The sequence below is a fragment of the Nomascus leucogenys genome, chromosome 12 (assembly GCF_006542625.1).
Source record: "Nomascus leucogenys isolate Asia chromosome 12, Asia_NLE_v1, whole genome shotgun sequence".
Taxonomy (NCBI): Eukaryota; Metazoa; Chordata; class Mammalia; order Primates; family Hylobatidae; genus Nomascus; species Nomascus leucogenys.
In genome coordinates this window covers 93,061,676-93,068,689 of record NC_044392.1, presented here as the reverse complement: position 1 = coordinate 93,068,689, position 7,014 = coordinate 93,061,676, and positions in this window count along the sequence as shown.

Here is a 7,014-nt window from a genome sequence, read left to right as displayed (position 1 = left end):
TAATGAACTAGTGAAGCAAGAGCAAATCAAACTCGAAATTAGTAGAAGAAAAAAAAAATAAAGATTAGAGAAGAAATAATTGAAATTGAAGAAAAAAATACAAAAGATCAATGAAATGAAAAGTTAACTTTTGAGAAAAGATAAATTAAATTGAAAAACCACTAGCCAGACTAAGAAAAAAACAGAAGACCCAAATAAATAAAATCAGAGATGATAATGGAGACATTATAACTGATACTGCAGAAATTCAAAGGATCATTAGTGTTTACTATCAGCAACTATATGCCAGTAATCTGAAAAATCTAGAGGAAATGGAGAAACTTCTAGACACAAACAACTTATCAAGACTGAAACATGAAGAAATCCAAAACCTAAGCAGACCATTAATAAGTAATAAGATCAAAGCCATAATAAAACTCTCCCAGTCAAGAAAAGCCTGGGACCTGGTGGCTTCACTGCTGAAATCTACCACACATTTAAAGAACTAATTCCAATCCTACTCAAATTATTTCAAACAATGGAAGGGAGAATATACTTCCAAATTCGTTCTGTAAGGCCAGTGTTACCCTGATACCAGAATCAGACAAAGACATGTCAAAAAAATAAAAATAAATAAACTACATGCCAAAATCTCTGGTGAATATTGATGCAAAAACCCTCAACTAATTACTAGCAAACCAAATTCAACAATATATTAAAAAGATCCTTCATCATGACCAAGTGAGATTTATCCCAGCAATGTAAGGATGGTTCAACATACACAAATCAATCAATGTGATACATCATATTGGCAGAATGAAGAATAAAAACCATATGATATTTTCAATTGATGCTGAAAAAATTATTTGATACAATTCAGCATACCTTCATGAAACTGGGTATAAAAGGCACATACTTCAACATAATAAAAGTCATATATGACAGACTCACAGGTAGTATTGTACCAAATGGGGGCAAACTGAAAGCTTTTCCTCTTAGCTCTGGAACACTACAAGTACCTCAACATAGTACTGGAAGTTCTAGCTACAGCAATCGCACAAGAGAAAGAAATAAAGGGCATCCAAATTGAAAAAGAAGAAGACAAATTATCCTTGTTTGCACATAATATAATCTTGTATTTGGAAAAACCTGAAGGCTTCAACAAAAAACTATTTGAACCAGCAAACAAATTCAGTAAAGTTGCAGGACACAAAGTCAACATACAATAATCAGTAGCATTTCTTATGCCAACAGTGAACAATCTGAAAAAGAAATCAAAATGTAATCCCATTTACAATAGCCACAAGTAAAATTAAATACCTAGGAATTAACTTGACCGAAGCAGTGAAAAATCTCTATAAGGACAACTGTAAAACACTAATGAAAGAAATTGAAGAGGACATAAAAAATTGAAAAGATATTCCATGTTCATTCATTGAATGAGTCAATATTGTTAAAATGTTCATACTACCCAAAGCAACCTACAGATTCAGTGCAATCCCTATCAAAATGCCAGTGACATTCTTCACGGAAACAGGGAAAACAATCCTAAAATGTATATGGAACCACAAAAGACCCAGACTAGATAAACCTGTCCTGAGCAAAAAAGAACAAAACTGGAGGAATCGCATTACCTGACTTCAAATTATAGGACAGCACTATAGTAACCAAAACAGCATGGTACTGGCATAAAAACAGACTCACAGACCAATGGAACAGACAACCCAGAAACAAACGCATACATCTACAGTGAACTTATTTTCAACACAAGTGCCAAGAACATACACTGGGGAAAAGACAGTCTCTTCAATAAATGGTGCTGAGAAAACTGGATATTCATATGCAGAAGAACAAAAGTAGACCCCATCAATTGCCATATACAAAGATCAAATCAAAATGGATTAAAGACTTAAACCTAAGACCTCTAACTATGAAACTACTACAAGAAAAAATGTGTGAAATCCTCCAGGACATTAGTCTGGGCAAAAATTTCTTTAAGAATACCCCAAGAGCACAAGAAACCAAAGTAAAAATGGACAAATGGAATCACATCAAGTTAGAAAGCTTCTGCACAGCAAAGGAAACAATCAACAAAGTGATGAGACAACCCACAAAGTGGGAGAAAATACTTGCAAATTACCCATCTGAAAAGGGATTTGTAATCAGAATATATAAGGAGTTCCTAAAAATTATATAGGAAAAAATCTAATAATCCAGTTAAAAATAGGCAAAAGATCTGAATAGACATTTCTCAAAAGAATATGTACAAACAGCAAACAGGCATATGAATAAGTGCTCAACATACTTGATCATCAGAGAAATACAAATCAAAACTACGAGATATCATCTCACCCCAATTAAATTGCTTATATTCAAAAGACAGGCAATAACGAACGCTGGCAAGGAGGTAGAGAAAAGAGAATGCTTGTACACTGTTGGTGGGAATGTAAATTAGTACAACCACTATAGAGAACAGTTTGGAGTTTCCTCAAAAATCTAAAAACAGAGCTAGCTTATGACCCAGCAATCCCACCGCCTGGTATATACCCCAGAAAGGAAAGCAGTATAGCAAAGGAATATCTGCACTCCCATGTTTGTTGCCCCGCTGTTCACAATAGCCAAGATTTAGAAGCAATCTAAATGTCCATCAACATATGAACAGATAAAGAAAATGTGATATATATATATAGATACATATACACACACGCACACAGTGGAGTACTATTGAGCCATTAAAAAAACAATGAATGCTGCAGAGGATGGATACCCTATTTATCATATTGTGGTTATTACTCATTTCCTGCCTGTATCAAGATGTCTCATGTATCCCATAAATATAAGCATCTACTATGTACCCACAAAAATTAAAAAATAAAATATATTTTTAAAATCCCAACTGTCATCTAGATTGGTAATCCTTTTGTTGCTAATCAGAAAATCATTCGTCTCTCCTAGGCTTAAGCTTCAGGACTAAGAACATATACAAGTATATGAATTAGAGACACTACAGATAAAAACTAGTTTGACTAGAAAATAGAAAAAAAGTAGAAAATAACCAAGAAAATCCCAAGGGCCTGAAAGTTACAAGATTTTTTTTTATTCAGCCTTTTACAAAATTAAATAACATTGGTTTTCAGTACTCATCCACCTGCACCTTTTTCTGTCTTCCATTCCTTTTTTTTTCTTGTACTGTGTTACTGATTTCAGCCTTGTATTAGTTCTTGCCTATCCTATCCTACCCTCCATTCTACAGTGACTTTAATGAGCCTTTCTCCATTTGTTAAGGGAATATAATGATAAAAAAGGCAAACGGTTTTTGTCCTCAAGTAGCTCATGCCTACACTTCCGATGCCCAATTTTCTATCCCTATTCATTAAATCATCCCACTATTAAATTATAATTATTTTCCCTATTTACCTTTTCTACATTTTTTTTCTGATTTTTACCTTATAGATACGGAATATTTACAGAGTTCTATATATTTATCTATGGTTTTGCAACTCACTGGTAAGTTGAAGGGATTTGTTGAATATTTTACAAGAAATACAGTTTGGGGAAACTTAAAAATTTTTCTTCAAAGCTACTCTACTCACTAGACAAATGATTATGGTTTATGGGTGATATCTAACCCTGGGCTTCTTTGAGATAATATTTTGGAGAAGTATAAGGCATTTTTTTTTTTACAAAAATTACATTTGATTTTAAAGTGCATTTTGTAAGTTCCTCTCTTTTGGCAGAAAATTTGCCCTCCTAATTATGTTTACCTTAGGCTAATATTAAAATTGGTTTGCATTCCTTGGCATAAAAACTGCCTCAGGGAGAGGGCACAGAAAGAGGGACTTGACCCAGAAACATGCAGACAAGGGAGATATCTGCCCAGGGGTGCAGATTTAACCTGGATAGTACAGCAAGTGGATAAGCCACAAACATTTAACCAAGAACTTGTCTCTAAAAAGTGAACTAGAAATCTTATTAAAACTTTTCATTCTTGCTAATTTTTCCTATTATTTTATGTTTATACTTTTTCAGATAAAAATAAAAATTATTTCTTATTCTCAACTTTTTTATGTTATCATTTTCTCTTTGCCACTTCAGAAAAAAAAATATTAGTTTTTGGTAATTCCAAAGCAGAAATAATTTAGTTTGCTTTATTTTAGTAGGAATTTTAGTTTTATTCTCTTTTTCTCATTTTGCTTGTGTGTTTTGATTCTAGCCTAGATGCATTTATACATATCTTGGATGGCATATCTTCCTCCTCTCATCATCATTAACTCTCTCTAAAAAGTAATAACAATTGTAATTAAACAGTGCTTTATTCCAATGAGCTTCAAATGACTTATAGCCATTACGTTAGGTGTGGAAATACTATCTCAGTGAAGTAGGTAGGAGGCAAGTGGCAGTATTCTCACTTCACAAAAGGGAAAGTTATCTCATAGCGAGATTAAATAAATTGCTCAAGGTCACATAGAAAGCTATTGAAAAAGGAAATTACTGTACATTCAAGCTACACAGCACATCTTCAGCTAGAAACTATTTCTTGAGTATAAGCCATGTTGTATCTTATTAGCAATATACTTCATTGTTAATGGAAGTTAGATAAAGACTTCCATGGAACAGGCTTCCAAATATGTGGAAGTCAATAGTTACATAAAAAGATATACAAAGAGAGAAAATGTATTCTTCCTAGAATTTGAAAGATAATAGCAAGGACTTCATTGAGCTCCTGTTACGTGTCAGTTGCTATATTCACAGTGAGATATAACTGTAAAGACTCAGACCCTGCCTCAAAGGACTTAAAATTTTTAAAATAGATCTGATTTTTAAAGAGATAATTACATTTATAAAAGAAAAGAAATATATAAGGCTGTGTGATCTTGCACTAAAAGGGTTCAAAATACCATGCTCTTTGAGTTCCCTGGTATATATTTCAGAGCTTTCTGATTTTCCCCTTATTATCCAAATCACATGGTTCACTAGTCATTGAAGTTACCTCTAACCCCTTTTTAGGGTGGCTACTTTTAATCCTCTAAAATATTATATTAAATGAGAACTAAATGGTACAGACTGTTCAAATTACATATTTTTATTTAAAAAAGATTTTGTAACTCCTATGTAACATAATGGACATTTTTCATGGTAGACGAATAAGCTTTAGAGTTCAGATCTTTTTGACATCCAGTTTATGGATTTCAAGATGTTTCCGTTTGACTGTACTTCCATCAACATCAAGAATATAGGCTGAGTGTCTTCTCAACAATTATATTTTCATTGTCATATTCTAATACATTTATCACTTAACATAAAGTGAGTATCTTCATCAATCTTAGCAATGTTACTTAAGTCTTTCGAAACATTCTTCGTTTCCCTAGTCACCACCCAACTACAGAGTAACTTTCAGAAATCACTCACCTACCTCTTCACTAGTACTGCAGCTCACCATTTGGAGACACTGTCCCAGATACTTTATGCACAAGAGTGGGAATACTGCATGTGGAAATCATTAAAGATATTTTAGGCTGGGCATAGTGGCTCCTGCCTATAATCCCAGCACTTTGGATGATGGTCAAGATGGGAAAATCACTTGAGCCCTGGAGTTTAAGACCAGCCTGGATAACAAAACAAGACCCCATCTCTACAAAAAAAAAAAAAAGTTTTCAAAAATAGCTGGGTGTGGTGGCACATACTTTTATTCCTAGCTACTTGGGAGGCTGAGCTAAGAGGATTGTGTTGAGTCCAGGAGGTTGAGGCTGCAGTAAGCTATGGTTGTGCTATTTCACTCCAGCCTTGGCAACAGAGAGAGACCCTGTCTCAAATATACATAGTTTAGGTGGCTAGAAAATCAGCACATTCCCAGGGCCTAAAAGACATCAAACGTTTGAATATAAATCAAAATTTTAAAATATCTCTTCCCTCTTCCATTGCTTTATAGTCATATGTTTAGGAAGTGTACATTGGTTAGTGTGGATTAGTTTAGGGTTTTTTGTTTTTAAACAAATTTTATTGTGCACACTTGAGGTGTACAACTTGATACTAAAGGATACATATAAATAGTAAAATTGTTACTATAGTGAGGCAAATGAACATATCCGTCTGCCCACATGGTTATCCATTTTATGGTTTCTTGTTGTAAAGTTAAAATCTAGTCTTGTTGTAAAGTTAAAATCTAGTCTTTTGTAGGAATCTCAATACAGTCATTGCCTATAGTCCTCATATTGTACATTAGCACTATGTTCATTCTATATATCTTCTACTTTGTGTCCTCTTGCCCAGACCAGTGTCCTGGAGAGTATCTCTGATGCTGTCTTGTAGTAGTTTCATAGTCTTAGAGTTAAGTCTTTAATCCATACTGATTTGATTTTTGTGTATGGTGGGACATAAGAGCCTACTTTTGTTTTCCTACATATAAATATCCAGTTTTCTCAGCACCATTTATTGAACAGACTGTCTTTTCCAGAGTGTATGTTCTCAGCACGTGTGTTGAAAATAAGTTCACTGTAGATATATGTATTTATTTCTGGGTTGTCTGTTCCATTGGTCTGCGAGTCTGTTTTTATGCCAGTACCATGCTGTTTTGGTTACTACAGTGCTCTCGTATAATTTGAAGTCAGGTAATGCAATTCCTCCAGTTTTGTTTTTTCTCAGGATAACTTTGGCTATTCTGGGTTCTTTGTGGATCCATATACATTTTAAGATTGTTTTTCCTGTTTTTGTAAAGAATGTCATTGGCGTTTTGATAGGGATAACAATATTAATTTTTTCAATGAAAGAATGTGGAGTATCTTTCAAATATTTTGTGTCCTCTTCAGTTTCTTTCATTAGTGTTTTATAGTTTTCATTATGGAAATCTTTCACTTCTTTGGCTAAGTTAATTCCTAGGTATTTAATTTTACTTATAGCTATTGTAAATGGGATTATTTTCTTTTCTTGTGTGTGTGTGTGTGTGTGTGTGTGTGTGTGTGTGTGTGTGTGTCTGTGTGTGTGAGACAGGGTCTCACTTTGTTGCCCAGGCTGAAGTGCAGTGGCGTGTTCTCAGCT